The sequence below is a fragment of the Micropterus dolomieu genome, linkage group LG19 (assembly GCF_021292245.1).
Source record: "Micropterus dolomieu isolate WLL.071019.BEF.003 ecotype Adirondacks linkage group LG19, ASM2129224v1, whole genome shotgun sequence".
Lineage (NCBI taxonomy): Eukaryota > Metazoa > Chordata > Actinopteri > Centrarchiformes > Centrarchidae > Micropterus > Micropterus dolomieu.
The window spans coordinates 6,863,321-6,884,098 of NC_060168.1; the positions used below are offsets into that span (position 1 = coordinate 6,863,321).

The 20,778-nt window shown below is 39.4% G+C and overlaps 1 long non-coding RNA gene across 1 annotated transcript; it reads right to left on the bottom strand.

Moving 5' to 3' along the window:
* Window positions 1–504: 504 nt before the first annotated feature.
* On the bottom strand, window positions 505–19,104 carry LOC123957933. Its single transcript, XR_006821939.1, has 3 exons — window positions 19,016–19,104; window positions 17,354–17,480; window positions 505–694 (listed from the first exon to the last, which is right to left on the bottom strand). It is a non-coding gene; the product is annotated as an uncharacterized LOC123957933 (long non-coding RNA).
* Between the last annotated feature and the right edge of the window lie 1,674 nt (window positions 19,105–20,778).

Here is a 20,778-nt window from a genome sequence, read left to right on the forward strand (position 1 = left end):
ATTTATTGTGAGATCGAATGCATATGTAGTAAATAGGTGCATCTATACAATGTAAACCACACAAGACAAGAGGTCACAATAAATGACACCTCCTACAGGGCTTCAAAACTATTCAATGTGCAGATAAGTCTTTGTTTTTTACTACAGAGTAACTTCTCCGTCAATGTCACATTTGTCTCTTAAAGAAATGCCAAAATAAAACAGTATATAACATCAACCTTTCATTTTTTACTTTCTGTTAACACATATGCAAAATGTTAGCCTATAAATAATTTACAGCTGTTAACTATAATATATTGTTGATTTTAGATCAGACTATTTACAATTAACATAGGAAACTGATGATGAATGAAGAATGTGATTTTATTTTATGTATAGTCTATCAATTTTATAACAAGGTATTCCTAATACACAAGCAATAGTTTAATAAATTAAACTGTTATCTTGCATTCATGGAAACATCAATATTAAAAGGTTAGTAGTCGTAGTTTTGTATGACTTGAAATGTGTTGAGTTATTATAATGATAACACATCAATTTCACATCAGTAGTGTTCAGGTGTTGTGAGTAAAAAGAAAAGGCTGAGCAAAGCAGGAGCTCAAGAGCTTCGCTGGAAGCTGGAGCTGTTCTCTCCTGTAGAGCTGGACACAGCTAATCACATCAAGATGTATTCTGCAGTCAGCTCCTCTGGCACCTGTAAAGACAACAATGGGTAGACAGTTAACAGTTTAACTGCCATAAAGCTACTTAACTCTGAGATCGGCTCAGCATGATAACCTCTCTGACATTTTATATTTGATATTGAACTCTACTACTTGATTTTTGTTTTGGCGAATTCTAATCCCCCAAACAAATTTAGAAGCGGCTCTCACACACCTAATTTCTTGCCTTAACTAAACTAACTTTATGAATCTCAGGAGCCTCGCCCACAGGTGCAGAGTTCTGCATGCCTGCAGAGAATTGCATGCACCTTGCGGGAGATAACGCTCATATATTCTGATAAAAAGGGTGGATGTAAATCTCTGCAGGTAGCCTATGTCATCTGTCCTACCAAATAATGCATCCATCTCTTAAGGTCCTTTTCAGACACGTTGCTGTGCACACTGATCAAAAGCGGTTATCATCTCAGATTGTTGGTTGAATCTCAAGGATTTCTACTTCTACCAAGTGTAATAATAAATTATTGATGACTCTAAATGTCCTTCAGTATGTACTTTGAATCAATTATCCTCACCGATGAACCCCACAACAGAAGAATAATGTCATATTGTTTTTAAACAGTACTCCCAGCAGGCAGGGCGCTGCAGCCGCTATCTGCCTTTCAACCCTTCACATCCCTCCGGTTCAGGTGCAGCCACTTATCCTAATAGTATCTGACTAGTATCTAACTGAACAGTGACTCCGTTATAGTACGAAGCCAAATCTAACATAGACTGTTTATAAAGTTTAACGATAACACAACAGCAGCTAATGTTAACTGAGAGCTGAGCCTTTACTTTACAACTTCACACAGACGCCTTTTCTTCAAAGTATCATCACCCTAATGTCTAACACATACATTTTGGCTTCTCTCTTCTTTCTAACTTCCATTAAATCTTTAAACACAGCAGTTAGAACACACTTCCATGAACTTAGCATTGTTAGCACAGATTAGGCCCGCTCGTATCTGGCTAATTAGCATAAGAAGCTAAGCTAACAAGCTATGTATGCTGGCACCAATACCTGCTAATTATTGTAAACCCATAAATACAATACTAGAATTTCACTCACCAACTGGAACACAGGCTTCTTAGATTGTCGTTCTCTACTGTTAACCGCACAGCCTGCCATTATTCGTCCAGTATTTGCATGAAGAAATGTCCAAAAGGCTCAAACAGGCTGAGCTACAAAGCTCCGTGACTGACTGTGTTAATTGAGCTAACAGACGGCAGTCAGTCGGCTAGCAGTCACAGTGGTAGCAGGCACCTGTCAGTCAAAGCGTCCACACCCTAATATTGCAGAACTTTAAGGCTTAATATAATTTAAATTTCATTTTTTGAACCAGGCTGTAAACATGTTTTATTCTGCTGTAAAGTTGGGCATTTTAACACGGGGATCAATGGAGATTGACACCCTGCTGCAGCCAGCCTCTAGTGGCCACTCGATGAATTGCAGTTTAAATGACTTCCTATATGTCCTCACCGATGAAACCCGAAGTTTGACGCTTGGTTGGCAACTGTGTTATTTACACTGGGGATGCTGCGGACATGTCCACATCACTTTTTGAAAGTGTTTGTTAAAAATGCTTTGAAAAATAAAATGAAAGTGCTTTGAGAAAGGTTTATTTGCATTTTTAAGTAAGAATAAACAAGGTACTGATTATAAAAAAAAATTAAATTATAAAATGACCCCAAAACATGCCGCACCAGTCAGTAACTTTAACAACTTCTTGTCACAATTTCTATTAGGCCAAATTTTCTGTTCTCTCCCTGTGAACATGACAAAAGAACATGAAGTAGCTTTTTGAATATCATCCCTGCTGAATTAGCACACATGCCTGCATGCGTGCTAATTGTGGCCTCCACGTGCCTGTATGACCTCCCTACAACGCCTGGGCATGCTCCTGATGAGGTGGTGGATGGGCTCCTGAAGGATCCCCTCCCAGACCTGGACTAAAGCATCCGACAACTCCTGGACAGTCTGTGGTGCAACGTGGTCTAGCATTGTCTTGCATTAGGAGGAACCCAGGGCCAACCGCACCAGCATATGGTCTCACAAGGGGTCTGAGGATCTCATCTCGGTACTTAATGGCAGTCAGGCTACCTCTGGCGAGCACATGGAGGGCTGTACGGCCCCCCAAAGAAATGCCACCCCACACCATTACTGACCCACCGCCAAACCGGTCATACTGGAGGATGTTGCAGGCAGCAGAACGTTCTCCACGGCGTCTCCAGACTCTGTCACGTCTGTCACATGTGCTCAGTGTGAACCTGCTTTCATCTGTGAAAAGCACAGGGCAGTGGCGAATTTGCCAATCTTGGTGTTCTCTGCCAAATGCCAAACGTCCTGCACGGTGTTGGGCTGTAAGCACAACCCCCACCTGTGGACGTCGGGCCCTCATATCACCCTCATGGAGTCTGTTTCTGACCGTTTGAGCAGACACATGCACATTTGTGGCCTGCTGGAGGTCATTTTGCAGGGCTCTGGCAGTGCTCCTCCTGCTCCTCCTTGCACAAAGACGGAGGTAGCGGTCCGGCTGCTGGGTTGTTGCCCTCCTACGGCCTCCTCCACGTCTCCTGATGTACTGGCCTGTCTCCTGGTAGCCCCTCCATGCTCTGGACACTACGCTGATAGACACAGCAAACCTTCTTGCCACAGCTCACATTGACGTGCCATCCTGGATGAGCTGCACTACCTGAGCCACTTGTGTGGGTTGTAGTCAAAAGTGACCAAAACATCAGCCAGGAAGCACAGGAACTGAGAAGTGGTCTGTGGTCACCACCTGCAGAACCACTCCTTTACTCGGGGTGTCTTGCTAATTGCCCATAATTTCCACCTGTTGTCTATTCCATTTGCACAACAGCATGTGAAATTGATTGTCAATCAGTGTTGCTTCCTAAGTGGACAGTTTGATTTCACAGGAGTGTAATTGACTTGGAGTTACTTTGTGTTGTTTAAGTGCTCCCTTTATTTTTTTGAGCAGTGTATATTAACTCTACATTTAGACACTCCTTATTAATAGTTAGATTTTCTTCTATTCATTCAGGTGGTTTGGCTGCCATCATGAGTCCCTGCAGTGTAGTGTACAGCTTGAAGTTTAACATCGGAGCAGAAGGCCCTAGAGACTTTGCTGATATGCTTCTATGGTGGAAACATATGCCCAATATATCAGTCTATGACTTTGCACGAGGTCTTGTAAACCACACCAATGTGAAAGTGCCAGAAAATACACCATTCCACCCAAATTAAGGCCGTCTTGCTTCTCCAACACCTGAGAACATACAGGCTGCCAAGGACCGGACTCTGAAGATCTACCTTCCGTGGCTTTTTGAGCCAAACACTGACAATTTTAAAGATGACAGTCATCCGGTTACAAAATCCTCTCAACATTATGTCTTGTGTGACAAGTTACATGAAGGTAACAGCAAGGATCAGAGGATTGATCTTGTACCTGAGCTAGCTGGGAAAGAACAATTACTTCATTAACAATATGTCACTTTCAGCTCACATGGTGATAAACGTTGTTCATCACTACAATGAAAAAAAAGAAAGACAAAACATTGAGAAGATGAAAAGAAATGTGAGGAATGTCAGCATCACACAGGACACACTGGGACGGCGGTAGCAGGTAACATAAGTATAACAGTAGTTGTGTCACAATCAAGCTCAGGAAGTATTTTATCTACTGCTCCACATGCTTCCCTGGGCGCTCCACAGACTTCAGTGGAACCCACAAGATGTCTTTCTGGTAAGACTCATTTGAACACTTCTGAAAGGGAAACTTCCTTGTGTGATATAAAGCCACAGAGATCATGCTGGGGTTTCAAACCTATTCCACTACAACAAAATATGGTAGATTTGATTGCAAACTGTACATAAACAAAGTTGGTACTCTTAATTTGTGTGTGTGTGTGTGTGTGTGTGTGTGTGTGTGTGTGTGTGTGTGTGTGTGTGTGATGTTGAGGCTTTGTTTAATGTCACTGTCTGTGCTGTAAATTGACGAACACCCAAAGACCCCTCCCCTTCCTCTCGAGGCTTTACCGACTAATTAAAAATACTCTGCATTGGAGAATGGATTACTACAAAGGGCACACACACAATCACACACACAATGAGGCAATTTATTCACTTGTGGCATGCTTGTACAGCCACTGAGACTTGTACGTGTGTATCTTTGTGCCTAGCAAGGAAAACATTGCTGGTGACATTAAGGTAAATTGCTGCTGCCGTTTGTATGTAGATTAGAATGTTAGCACATGCACCTGTCACTCCCTGAAATACAGAATCAGTTTGTGTGTGAGTCAGTCCTGCAAGTGATAAGCATAGAGTGGGTGAGTATGATTGTGTTCGTGAGAGAAACACTGAGAAGCAGATAACGTTTGTGTGTGTGTGTGTGTTTGAAAGAGATAGATGGTCGAACTATGTGTGTGTGTGTGTGTGTGTGTTCCTGTCAATTGACATTCAGAGGTCTCCCTATCTATACCTCCCTCCATCAGTCGGCCATGTGGACCAATAAATCTCTACATATCCTCAGAGTGGGATGTTTTATTGAATGCCTGCTGCACCGCTGAAGTAAAAACATCAGAAGCAGGTGAGGGAGACTCAAAAATAAGTTCAGAAACAGGAAGAGAGTGTACTGCGGGCGAGCTTTTCTCAAAATACTTGTCAATATTTGGATTCGTCTGCGGGGTTATTTGATGACGAGGCTCAACATGAGCTCATGAGAGCACTGCTGCTATGATTTAATGGGTCAGAGTGAGAGGCTCCATCTAGTCATTTCCCTCTTCATCCAGCTATTGTGATTCGGTCAAGCCTCTGCCAAGAAATAAACACTGTTGGCTGTAAACAGACTTAAGAGGTGCTGTGATTAGCACTTTATTTTTGGGACATTAGTGATAGGTACTGTTTGTTGTAATTTTTCCTGAGACCACAATGTAGCGTGGGGTCAAAATTTCTATTTGTTAAGTACTTTGGTTTGTGAGTATAAATACCTGCCAAACTGTTTCATTATAACATGCTAAACTAAGATGGTGAATTTGATATAAACATTATACCTGTTCAACATCAGCATGTTAGCATCGTCATTGTGAGCATGTTAGCATACTGACATTAGCATTTAGCTCAAAGCACCAGCGTGTCAAAGTATAACCACAAAAAGCTGCTAGCATGGACATAGACTTTGGTCTTCATTTACTTTCAAAGGTAATAAACTAATTATGCCTCTACAAATATTCTAATGCCATTGTTAGAAGTTCGATCATCCCGTCACCCTTGGGGCCTTATTCAGAACACTCAAGAGTTTGTGGTAATGGTGAAATTGTAAATTTCTCAAGGTCTTCTAGGTTAAATCCAAATTCGTTAATGGGGCAGTAAAAAAAGGACTGCAGATTAGAATAAACAGGCTGTTTAGATTTTCACTCCGAATAACACTATTACACCATTAAAATTTTCAGAAACTAACAAAAAGGCATTAATGGATAAAACTGACTTCCCTGCTGTCAGGGTCCCTCAGTGGACCCAAAAACAGGGTTGTTTTGTTGATCAAACCCATTTTCAATATGTATCCTTGCCAAACAGGTCAGACACCACAGACAAATTATTAAAATTTAGTAGAACAGTCAGAATCATGACATCCACACAAATAAAAGCAAAACACGTGATGTCCGCACATACTGTATATAGTTATTCTATGTTTTCAAACATTCTGTTAAATGTGCTCTAAACGTTTAGAAAAGAGGAATTTTACTTTTTGAAAGAAAAAGTAAACCACATTTTAATATTTGTGTAAATAAGGAGTGTTCTTAAAGAAATGAAAATGAAGATGGTTCTTCTTGTTTTAGGTGTTTTGTAGCAACACAGTATTCTTAACACAGCCCTTTTGTGACTGTAAAGACTAGGACTTGTTTTCCTTACTCTACCTTTTGAAAGAAATGGTGTGATGCCACAGAGGGTGCGAAGGAGATATCCTCTGAATCTTATTGATTGCTATAAGGGGTCAATTACTTGGTGTTTAAAAGAACAAATATAAAAATACTAGAGCTTAGCTGATGTTATTAAAGCAGTCATTGAAGAGTAAAGGCAGCTACGGCTTTTCCAGTATGCATTAGCTGCCTGTTAATCTGTTGTGTGAAGGAACAGTAGATCATAATAGGTCCTGTCCTTCTTTTATCACAATGAAAAACATTTAGCACTTGGAAAAACGAAGCGAATGAGGTGATGCAACATTTACAGTATTACAGGAAGAATACAGTCAGGTCAAAGCTTGAAGCTCTTGCAATAGGCTCTGCCAGTTTAGGTTTTCACTGCCAATAATTTGTTTTCTTGTCATGGTATTTGTATATTAGCTGCCAACTGTGAGGATTCAACAATGATTTGTCAGCACTGCATGGTTTTCTGGTCACTTTCCTGAATGGGAAGCATCTAAACTAAAGCAATTAGTGATAGTGTCAAATTATTCTAAATGTTTCTCCGGCATTTTTCCTTTTTTTCCCCACTGACTATAGGGTTATAGGGAATGTAAATGTTATATCTTGTCCTACACAGTTGTGGGTGTTTTCTTTTTTTACAGGGAGTTTCTTCATTTAAGCTCACAGATGGGTCTGAGGTTGACGGGCACTGCTGGGCTCTCACAGCCCATCTTGGGGCTTTCCTGCTGCTGTCAGATCCCCTGCAGTTTAGCCTGGAACTGTAAAGAGGCCAGCTGTCGTCTGAGACTGCAGGGAAGCACTGCACAAGCTTTGGTGCTGAAGAGGCTTTGAACGAGCTGAAAGAAGCCTAAATAATTCCTCCTCTCTCCTGCAGGGGACGGACCAGTGGCATGTAGCGTAGAGCAGAGAGTGACAAGTCAGCAGGCAGGAAAAAAACGAGCGCTAAGCTGCGTACACTGTAGCTGCTACTTCTGACCTCACTGTGTGAATGTGCTGTCTGTGAATCTGCCTTGGGGGAAGGCATGGCGTGACCAATCGTTTGACACCGTTCAAGCAGTGTACTGAGTGAAATGAGGTAAGGCCTCTAACCTGAAGACACGCCACCTCTCTCTCTGTTCCACACACATTGATAGAGACAGTGCAACAGGCTAATAGGTCCTCGTGTTTCCCTTTTAATTCTTCAGCTGAGGCAAAGATGACATACATAATAGTCACATCAATAATCTATGGAGACTCCTGTGGGTCATTTGGTTGAGAAGAATGACTATAAAATCCACGGATCGATAGACAGATATAAAATATTTGGAGGAGCACTGAGTCAGGTTGTATTCAAGGGAATGATAAAACTTCCAATATGGCTCTCTGACATTCAGAATAAGATTGGTGTTTAGATAGTGTTAGGGTAATATAATTTGTTATTCATAACCACTGAATTAAAAGCGCCATTCATAATAAATATGTCAGAAAAGAACTCATGTCCTCTTCTGCACACAACCGTCTGATTTAAAACACAGCTCTCAGCGACTTATTGTCACTGTGTAAGTCCAACTGATTTTAACATAATATTTTTTATGTATATTTATTCTTCTGTTCAGTTGTTTATTCCCAAGCTATTCATTTGTGTATATAGTTACAGTATATAGTAAAGACTCTAATAGCTGGAGACAGCAGATACAGTATATAGTGATATAGTGAAAATTCCCTACCTAATTTCTGGTCTGTGATAAAGGCATAATAAAAGCATAAAAATGTAGATAAAAAATTTTACCAACCAGGATGTAGTCATATTTAAATCTGAATCTGATGACAGTTGGCTGGTTGCTGGATAAGAGTTGATCGAAAAATTAGAAGGAACTTAATTGGCCAAATGTTTGTGCCAAGCAACAATTCGCACCTGGTCTTTTCAACATTAATGGAAAAATTTGTACACCAAATAAAATTTTTGTTTTTAAACTTCACATTTCTTTCCCTGTGCTTTTTTTCTCTAATGGGCAGCTCTTCATCATGTGTTTGAATTGGGAAGGGAAAGGAGACATTTTATGGCAATTTATCCAGCAGTGACGATCATGTTACTGCTAACTGCGGGTACAGTAATATTTTACCCAGCCTAGTTACAATAAATGCCGACAACAAACTTGTCTTTAAGGTTTACTGATCCATTTGTTACCTCTTTAGGCTTTTGCAGGGAATACATTCAGCTTTTTAACCCTCGTGACAGAGTAATGCACAGCTATGCAAGTGGTGCCACAAGCCACCTTCAGTCTGAGCATGAGTGTGTAGTGCTGTTTTCCTTCTCCTGCTTATTTTCCTCTTCTTTCTTTCAGTGTAGCCTGGAAAGTGCCATTGAAAATTGGTTCAATGACAGCACTTTATTGCATCAGACAAGATGATGTCTTATGATTGTTTGTAAGTTGACAGTGGATACAAACTGAGGACTGTGCTACAGCTTGTGCACCCTCGGCGCTGACATACAGTAGGCTTGAAGTCAACAAACCATTATTGACAGCCAAGATGGAACAGTCGCTGGCTCTTATCCAAGACTGCCCTGTGACTTCATGAATATCCAAAGCCATTGATATAGTGACTAGAGGGGGTATTCTGGCATGAAGAGGGAAGCTATATGGTGCCAAACTTTTTCTGCCAAAGGAATGCTCTGATTTCTCAACCCTCAGAGGTATATACATAAACATGGCTCCGTCCTGGCAGTCATTTTAACCGTCATTATGTCTCTATAATGTCTTATTCATCGTATTAGTTATATTTCAACCTTAAAGGTGCAATCTACTGATTAAGTCTTTTACTGTCTTAAAAAAGGGGGCTCAAAAAGGATGGTCAAAATTGAAGCAGTAGAGGCAGAAATATCCTGACTTTTAGTTAGCTTGATCCTACATTTCCCATAATGCAACTGAATAATATTTTACATTCAAGTCACCCTTCCTAATAAATGCCCATGTCTTTCAGCGCAAGCTTTGTAAAGAAGTCCAAACTGAGATAACCCTGCTCACATCATGGGGGTTATTTTCTGACTTTACTGTTAAGATCACTAAGGAGATCATTTATTTAGAGACACTAATTAGTTCTTGAGAGGCGCTGGCCCTGTAATAGTGAAAGCTTTAACATGCTTTTAATCTACCCGAGAGAATTGCACAAATAACCAATATAGCAGGTGACTACTACAAGGTATCAAATTACCATTTAGTATCCATTATTTGTGCAGCATCTAAAGTTGTTTTATAGGCAAGTTTTTCTCAACAAGACCAATATCCTTACTGCCAGTCAAAGTGGTTTCAGTAATATTTATAGTGCAAGTCCGTCAGGCCATTTGCAAAAGACAAGAGGAGTAGTCTCTGCACGCTCAAACACAAATCATCTGAATATCAATGGAAATGGGAACTATAACGTTTTTACCGTAGGTTTCACAACACAAACACTAAAGGTCATTCTGGTTACTGTTAGTTATCTGTGTCACCATAGTGCTGTGACGTCAGATGTGTTTATGTCGGCAAACTCAGGCTAGACGGATCTTGCCCTAGTTTCCGACTTGGAATTCCGACTTGAATGATCATTCCATTGCACTTTCCGTGTCCAGTGGATGGTCCTTTTTGGGGGTCTCAGACTTGACCCCATTTGTTCTCGGTCTTGTATCGGTCTCGAACATAGAGGGCTCAGGACTTTATTTCAAGATCAGTCGAGACCATAACTTTTGGAATATCAATAAATTGCTTTTTCATTGTCTGATTTATTTAACATCCTAACTGTGATTGGATGTAAAACTTAAAAATGGGTTAAACTGTCACCTGTCCACGCTGTCCCCCTTCACACGCACTCCAAGAAAGTGAACGAGTGAGACAGCAGAAGATGTGGTCTGGGAGCAAGAGGATATGTCAACAAAATCTTCGTAATAACATTTAGCTACCTAAACTATAAAGAATTAACCTGTCAAACAGCGTCCAGAAGAAAACACACAGCAATCTGTAAATTCTGCTGTGCTACTTTACAGAGACTGCTGGGACCACGTTATTAACTTTTCCTGCCACTTAGAAAGAAAGCATAAAGAAAGGTATGCTATGTGTACGTGATGTTAGCAGAGCTAGCAAGCTTACCTATGTATGTACTGTATGTTTCAGGGCACTAATTTCGGTTGCTTGCCAGTTATTTAGCTAGGTGCACAAGCTAGTAAATTAACCTAAATCGGACTCGACCAGATTTGTACTTGGTCTTGGCTAGGTCTTGAACATAGAAGACAGGATTTTATTTCAAGACCAGTCAAGACCATAGCTTTTGGATTATCAATAAATTGCTTTTGCATTGTCTGATTAATTTGTTAACATCCTAACATAAAACTTATTGCTTCAAATGCAACTAATAACACTAATTAAATATGTGTTGTTACCGTTACCGGCTGTCACCCCTCCCTAGCCCCTTCATACACACTCCTAATTGTTTAATAAGTGTTTGATTTAATTCATTTGAATCACAAATTAATTAGCACTTAATTTTTTCTATTAAGATATCTGTTTTGTTGAGGAAAAGGGACTGAAAAACATATTTTACTTAATTTAAGTCATGCATTTTTGTTGAAAATACGTTTTATCACAGTAGTTTTGAATGTTCCACCTAAGATTTATCAAGTGATCCACTGTTTGGCATCAAGTGTTTATTCTGAATAAATGAACCACAATAACCATCTGTATTTATTTTGAAAGAAATAATGATTTGGCATTTATCGTCTTAATTAGCAATATCAAATGGTATGACGTTTTTTATTGTCATAACATTTTTGGCCATATTGCCCAGCTCTAATGTTAAGTGGATGGTAAGCATGGAAAAGATGCTTACGTTGATTTCAGCTCTTAGTTTTTGTATGTGGGTGTTTTAATGGGAATGTGGATTTATGAGATCAATTTGTGAAGTACCAATGATCTTGTTCCACATTTTATTGTGTGTCATGTAATGTGGGGAACTGGTCTTGGTCTCGACTTAGTCTCAGCCCCCAAAAGTCTTGGTCTTGTTTTGGTCTTGTCTTGGTCTCAGTTTGGGCGGTCTTGACTACAACACTAGTAGGAGGTGATAGTGAGTCTGAGTTTTCCGTTGCAGGTTGCACAAACTCCAGCCTGTAAGGATGTCTGGTCCACAGTTTTACTAACAGGAGAAGGACCAGCTCTGTGCCTGGGTGTGTGTTGTGCAAGTGAAGAAATGGGACTACTGCTGCATCTGAAAACAAACCTGTTTGAGGCCGATAGCTGGTGCAGCTCCTTCAGGTCAGCTTCATCAGGTCCACTGTCCATGGCAGATTAATGGTCATGGATCTGTGAGATTTTCAGCTCAGCAAAAAGGTGAACTGTTCATCCTAAATCATTTTTTAACATTAGCTAACTAACAAATTAAATGCCATATACGATACAAGGTGCTAAGTATCAATACTCCTGCCAGTATTAGACAACCAATAGTAGTTTTGTTACAGCCTGATAAGTGATAGGAAACTTTACAATATTGTGATGAACAGAACAGCTATTATTAGCTATTTTTAGCCTGTCACTCAACAGAACACCTATCCAGTTCTCCACTGGTTCTCACACCACAACTCAATCCTATGGTCATTAATTATTCTAACCCCAGTCTGCTCCTGGTCTCTTGGACACCTAAAAGGTTCATAATTATAAGGCTGTGGTCCGTCATATGCCTATGAATATACATTTTCAACCTCTTCAGTGTCAAAACCAGCATTGAAATTCTTCTTAATGATAAAATGGCACCCATACTGAAGAGGCTGGAAACAGAGAAAGGATTAAAGAGAAAGGAAATTAATGACAGCAAATAGAGAGGACAGGATATCCTTATTTATCTATTTTTCAAAACCTCCTCTTTTGGATTACATTACATCCCTCTGACTGCTCTTTTCCAGGCTTTGTAATATGCTACTGGCTTTTGTAAGTATCTGTAATTAATATTTTTATTGCACGAAAGGTATATTGGTGTTGTGACGCATGACTGTCAGCCCTGTCGTGCTGCTCTAAGAGTAGACCAGTAGGGTCTCAGTGTGAGTCACACCATAGGCCCTTTGGTGCCGCTCTATCTCCAGACCTGTTAAGCTTTGGGGTGAGTCACTGAGTGAATCATTTGAAACAGGAAGGCTTAGCAGAATGCTGGTATTCTAATCTCTACCTTTGTTATTTAACTGCAAATAAGAGCTGAAAATGTTTCCCCAAATATTTTATGACCCTGTCGCAGAGGCAAACCATGATAGTGAAAAGTCAAGAATCAATGATTGTCTGTAGTGAAACGAATGTATATATTGGCAGTACAGTGACATTCATCAGAGAGGATGTGAAGCTTGACTTTTTCTAAAAATCTTCTGACAAACAGGAAATACAAGGAACTCGGGACCAAACAGACAATTTTAGTGACTAGGTGTTGGCTGGCATTTAGCAGTCAGATATTATCCTCAGGAGGTGGTGGAGGCCGAAAACAGAGATATGAAGGGTAGACTTGCATTGCATGCAGTGACTATAAGACTTGCATTTGCCTGGTGGCCAAAAATAAATAAATAAATTCAAACACTGGCTGTGGACACAGGAAATGGACAGGAACACTCGACATGAAACGAAGACACATACCTAAATTCACAAGAGGGAGATGATTAATAAGGCATCATGATAAACACAGGTGAAACGTATTTGGGCATACCAGACGATCAACGAGGAACTCAAACAGGAAGCACAAGTTACACAAGACACAAGAGGCAGAATACTTTCAAAATAAAACAGGAAACAAAACAACAAAACTCAATACCCTAAACCATGACACTTTTTTTGTCTCAGCTATGTGTAGTAATCAAGTGGAACCACTCTTGCACTGTGAATTGCAGACAGTTTGTGACAGAGTGGTAACAAAACTAGTAGAGTTTTGCAATATAAATTTTTTAAAACGATGCTTCACCAACAACTGCAAGTTTGATGAATGTATCTCTGTCTGTTGTTGATTAATTGATGTTTTTACCATCTTAACATGTAACAGTTAAGTATGCATACATGAAGGTAAGACAGATTATCTTCCAAGGCTATGGTATTACATTTAAGACAATGAGATGGTGGCTCTACAATGCTTTTTAAAAAATTGTTTATATTCTATAAAAAGATGATGTCTGGAGGTTGGCAAATGCGCTGATCAACCATAATCATTGCTGACCATGATTATTGACTTGGCTTTTCACCTATCCATGCATGCAGAAATTGCAAATTTGGGTTCTAAACTTAAAAAATAAATAAATTATGTGATAACCCAGACCCCTGCGGTGGGTAATGTCACATAAGGCCTGCTCATAAAATGCACTGATCCACTGAATCTTACTCCAAATTACACTTAACGGCCACTTTATTTGGTACACCTGTTCAATTGCTTGTTAACACAATTAGCTAATCAGCCAGTCACACAAATTAATGCATTTAGGCATGTAGACATGGTCAAAACAACTTGCTGAAGAAAGGGTATTTAATTAACTTTGAATGTGGTATGGTTGCTGGTGCCAGACAGGCTGGTCTGAGTATATCAGAAACTGCTGATCTACTGGGATTTTCACGCATAACCATCTCTAGGGTTTACAGAGAATGGTGAGCGGCAGTAGTGTGGATGAAAATGCCTTGTTGAGGTCAGAGGAGAATGGGTAGACTGGTTCGAGATGACAGAAAGAGTCACTCAAGTAAACAGTAACTCAAGTAACTACTCCTTACAGCCAAGGTATGCAGAATACAGTCTCTAAACACACAACATGTCAAACCTTAAAGCAGACGAGCTATAGCAGCAGAAGACCACACCAGGTGCCACTCCTGTCAGCTGAGAACATAGAAATGAGGCTACAATTCACACAGGCTCACCAAAATTGGACAACAGAAGATTGGAAAAACGTTGCCTGGTCTGATGAGTCTCGATTTCAGCTGCAACATTCAGATGGTAGGGTCAGAATTTGGCGTAAACAACAACAAATCTTGGCGCACTTTTGGCCCCTTAGTGCAAACTGAGCATTGTTTAAACGCGACATCCTACCTGAGTATTGTTACTGACCATGTCCATCCCTTTATGACCACAGTGTACCCATCTTCTGATGGCTAATTCCAGCAGGATAATGTACCATGTCACAAAGCTCAAATCATCTCAAACTGGTTTCTTGAACATGACAATGCGTTTATTTTACTCCAATGGCCTCCACAGATCTCAATCCAATAGAGCACCTTTGAGATGTGGTGGAGATTCGCATCATGGACGTGCAGCTGACAAATCTGCAGCAATTGTGTGATGCTATCATGTCAATCTAGACCAAAGTCAATGTTTCCAACACCTTGTTGAAAGTATGCCAACAAGAATTAAGGCAGTTCTGAAGGCAAAAGGGGGTCCAACCTGGTACTATGGTGCACCTAATAAAGTGGTAAAGTGGCCGGTGAGTGTAAATTGAAAAGTTGGCAGCCCCGATAATACATTACATCTGAATAGCACGAACATTTATCAACAAAAGCAACTGCATCTCTCCCAGTGGACTTTTACTTAATAGCAAGCTCTTAGATTGACATGAAATGCACTGTCCCACATGCCATTTACCATTGAGGAGGGACATAGAAATTTTGATGTGTGGGTTCAGAGGTGTGACTCTAGCAAACTGATGTATGGCTAATAGGTAGCTTAATTAGCTGTAATGTTACATTACCTGCTTAACACACCTGCTGTGTCTATTTAAATAGATTATGTAACATCGCTGTCATTGTATTATGCTACTATTGTAAAACAATTGTACAACATCTGAGAAGTGCCTTACTCAGGTCCCACAAATTAAGAAATTCTTTGTGTGGTGTTTCAGAGGTGTTAATCTTGAGAAACACATGAATACAATACCTTCAATTAGCTTTTTCATGTAACAAGTGAAACAAGGGAATGCCTCATAATGAGACATCATCTTCTAAACCATCTTCCGTTAATGGGGTTTAGTACAGCCTCTGCATGTGTGTTTTATTTTTACACATGTAATCAGCAGCTGACTTGTAATTTGCAGCTACAGGCAACAAGCCCTGATTTGCCATGTTTTGTTAACAGTGAGGTAGTTAATGCATTATAACACATCATGGAAAAGCATACTGTGGAAATCACATTAGTGGTGATCATAAGTACCATATCCTACATTTATCACAAATTTTTGTATTAAAGATGGAGTTTTTACACTTTAGTTGTAATACATTTTCTGTATATTTTCCTCTAGAACAGCTGTAAATTACTTTTTTTGGCACCAGGTGAAATAAGAAAATGCTTGAATTTCCATTGTCAGTTTTAGACAGGGCACAAAAGAAATTAATTTGCCACCAAAGCTATAGAGACTGATGTCTTTTTCACCACCAAAAAGAAACATTTTCAGCATTATGATGCAAAATTACTGATTGAATGAATTATGTCATCAAACCTGGGCCCGTATTTATCAAACTTCTCAGAATTACTCATATGAACACTGTTAAGAACTGACTTAAGAGAAAAAAAATTCTTGGCCCAAAGCTGTGCTTAAAAGTTAGTTATCAAGCATCATGGTCCTAATTTGAGTGAAGTGTAAGACTAAATCTTAAGTGTTAGTCTTAGTGCTGATTTACGATATTTTGCTGTGCCGCAAACAGGATTTTGGATGAAGGACCAATCACTAAATAGATTTCCTTCTTTAAGAATATTCTCAGATAAATTCACATTGAATGTGAAATTCCTAAGAGGAGTTTATATTCAACACACATTTAACAATAAAGAATTTTCAAGACAATACATTATGATATAGGCCTTCACACTAATAAATGAAAGATAAAACAAAGTATATCTTTATATGAGCGCCATCAAATGCGCTCCTGTATTGCCGGCTATATGAACTGTGTTTGCTTCTGTCAAATTATGGGTGGGTCTTGTTGGGGAGTCGATGAAACGTGTGACAGTGTGTGGAGCTGTAAGTGCTAAAATTGTTTCTATAATTATGATATTATAATAATTATGATGGTTGTGACGGGCCAAAATCATCAGCACTGCCGCGTTTGTCCTGTGGCAAATAAACAAAGCGTCATCTCCTTCAGTTTATCTGAAAACGCATTACTGTGTAAAGTCAGTGGTGAGATGACGTCCCTCACCAACTCGCTGACTAAGTTTATGCCTGCGTGGTCTGACCCCGTCTTATTAATTGCGTGTTGTCAGAATTCTTCCTCTCCTCTCCACAGTGCCATCACAAGCCCTACTGGCAACTCCTAACCACTTGAGAGACCTCTCGAGCTGTCTTAAATAACTGGGAGAATAAGAGTGATTCTTAGCTTTGAGAAATGTGATAACTTGCTTTTATTTTTAAGTGTAAAAGTAGGAGTAAATTTCATGAATTCTCAGCACTTAAGACTAAAATGGCACTTTGAGAAGCTTGATAAATACCGGCCCTGGTCAGGACTTAACGCCACCTCATCATTTCCTCCAGAGGTGCCAATTCTACTTTATTTATTGTTTGGCCCTTGTCAAGATGAGTCTCCAGTTCAAGTGTTCTGGACTATTCTTATGGGATTTGTAAAACAGCTTGCAGAAGCAGTAAAAACTACTCTATTGAACTATTCTTTTTCTTGAAATATGCCACCCAGCTTCTCTTGATTTTCTCTCCATTCTCTAATTTTCTGTAAAAGTGTTGGTAGCAACTTCTCTCATTCTCTTTTTTTTGGAAATGTAAAGTCTGATTTTACCTGACATGGCCTTCTGCTGACTAACTCCGACCTCACCATTTCAGACAGGGCGGATATGTTCCAGTTGATGGGGTGTCTGCAGGCTGTAGAGCAGTAGCAGTGTATGTTGTGCTTGTTGTTTCTTCGCCTGCAGGGACATCCAAACATGCATGCATGCAAATAATTATTAACCCTTTAGTAAGGATACACAGTGATTGAACAGTTACACATCAGGCAGTAAACACATCTAAAGCATAAATTTTAGATAACAGTCTACTAGTCTACTGTACACTAATTACATGAGTGAAAAAAATTCAACAATCTAGGTTTACATAATTGCTGGATGGGAATAAGTTATTCTAGTTTTATTGTATCCTGAGACAACTTGAATAAATATTAATGGTTACAGACTAATATTGATTAGTATTTAGATTAGCTATATTCCCTTTCTTAACATAGAAATTACATTTATGATTCAATATATTTTATTGCGCTAGTGTTACCATGATAATGCAAATATGTAAGAAACCATTCAATAATAGATAATATTGGTATTTGCCTTTAAACTCTCTTACATGAAGCCGCAGTTAAGTGTAGTTCTGGTTCATTTGAAAAAAGAAGCTACAATTGACCCTTGGCTAAGCCCCGCCCCCCTTAGTTACTGTTGCTAAGTCCGACAAACTGTCGTCGCTGCCACTGTCTATTACTGCACTCCCTGGAGCAATATTATCAAATTTGTTGGAAAAAAGCGATGTCAGAAAGAAGCAGACAGTTTTGCAGTTGCATTATTCATACAGAAAATTTGGTTATTTGTTATTATTTTTTTAAATACCTGACCCAAATGTTGGGTTAAAAAAACCAACATTGTAGTTAATATAACCCAACTTCTGGGTCAAAAGAACAACCCCAATATCTGGGTTGAAATAACCCAGAAATTAGTTGGTCCCTTTTTAACCCAGGATTATGCCAGTATGCCTTATTTAAGAAAATAAAACTTTGTTTTACATTATATCTGTCACGGTGTGGTGCAGGCAGAAGAAGAGGAGGAGTACAAAGTTCCAATTCAAACGTTTTACTAATAAAGTAACTCCAAAAGGTACAGACAGGATGTACACACACTAAACAAGACTATAAAGTAGAACGGCCAAAGACTGACTGAACTGAAGGGACTAAATACTAACACAGATGAACACTGATTAACAGAACACAGGTGGAACAGATGATGTTGATGGTAATTAACCAAACACAGGTGATGCAGATGAACTAAATGACAGAAACATGGAAACAGATGAGTGGCTGGAAAACAGAACAAAGGTAGACATGTGACAATATTACACACTTCAAGCACTTTTACATTTTTATTGCATTGAATTAAATTCTATATAAAAAATAGAAAAATATACAACTCTCAAACATTCTCTTTCAGACATTCGGCAACATTCAATAACTGGTTTGAATTTAAGGCTTCAAGTCTTCAAACACTGGTTGTGTCATGTTATGTGTGACTTTACACGGACTTTAAACTAATTGGATGTACATGGCAACCACGGAATTACCACGGCTAACGCTAGTAACGAAGCAACTAAGCCATGGTAATTTTTTCAGCAAATGGTGCTAAACTAGCAACGGGGACATGGACACAGAAAAGTTTACATTACATCAACACTGAAAATACTCGCTTACCTTGAATACACAACGAAGTTGCACCAAAGAAGCACAGGCCAAAACAGATGGAGCGCGAAGCGACGGTTATTTAAAACGACTGTTGTGAGAAAATTCCAGAACTGCGGGGTGGTTGCTATACATTCATGCCAATAAAGTTAATTTGAATTTGAATTTGAGAGAGAGATTAATTTTAACCCAACACAACTAACCCAGAAAATGGGTTGAAGAAATAACCCAGGAGTTTTTAGTGTGCAGGCTGTCAAACTGACTCAAACTGACGTGAGGAAAATGAAAGATAGAAGCTAAAGCCTACCGATCACACAGTACAAGTGAACCACCGCATCCCCTGACGATTTAGACAAAAGACAACTAGATGAACGATCAACACTGTTCCTGTAAAACTAGGTAGGCCCCTATTCATTGTTACAATGAATAAAAAGCAGAACTGTGGAGCTTTATTACGTTCAATTGAGTAGGAATTTAGCTAGCGTTAGCTAACTAACATTACATTAGGAACGATCCACAGCCGACATTATTCTGGATTTATTTTAGGTTTTGGAAAGAGAATAAATCGTACTTCTCCTATCAACCTCTCTGGGTAGCGACTGTAACTATTACAAGTGCCCCAGGAACAGCGTTTGAACATATCTTAGAAAAATACAGCCTAAAAAAGCTAGAAAACGACCCTTTTTACAATAGAGTCAATGGAGCGCATCCATGAAAGTCGCTATACCTATACTGTGCTGTGATTGGCCAGCTGTGTATTTGGGGCGTGGCTTAGCAAAGGGTCAATTCTAATGACTTTCTGTCACCATGAAGGTTTAAAAAATGGTCAAAGTCCAAAGTATTATCAGAATAAAAATAAATTCCCAAGCATACATTAAACATTCCAGATGTACATATTGAGTTAAATTTTAAAATCAAATTTTTATATTTGATAGAATTTTAGCAAAATGTGTTTGATTTGGCCATTAGCTACTTTCATAACTGCAGCTGTAACATATAATTTACAGAACTCATATGTAGGCTGTGTTTCAATGGATGTAGCTGGAGTGATTGTGGTCTTTTATTTCACCTGCAGCTGCATTCAAACATACAGTACATCCATACTGTTACACCACTGCATTGAGTCCTTTAATTAAATTAAACTTGATTTAATTTGCGTCTGGTTTTTGATCAGCCCAAAAGGACGCATGTCACTCCATTGCTGTGTGACCTCCACTGGCTACCCATGGCCTCCAGAATCAGATTCAAGTCACTAATGCTGGCATACAGAGTGACTACTGGGTCTGCACCCATCTACCTAAATTCCATAATACAAGTTTACGTTCCTTCTCGGCCACTATGCTCCTCCAATGAACGCCGCCTTGCTCTGCCATCCAACGCCGTCAGAGCAGGGGCGTCCCTCTCTAACTTCAAGAAGCTCTTCCGAGAACACTTCCTCTTATAACACCTCTAACTCCTAACCTCTAACATGCACTTCCTGTGCTCTTCTTCTTCTATCCACTTCAGTTATTTTGTATTGATTTCACTTTTTGTTCTCTAACTTCTTTCCCTAGGTATTTACCCCATTGATGCGATATGTGTCATTAGCGCTTACTAGTATTTACTGCTGCTTTTATTATGTATTGTCAGTTGTAGATCTCATGCTGTATTTTATGCTCTGTTAATGATTGCATGTTGTTCCTCAAATGTAAGTCGCTTTGGAAAAAAGCGTCTGCCAAATGAGTAAATGTAAATGTAATTTGACATACATTTAATCAGTAAAAAGGTGTAACTGT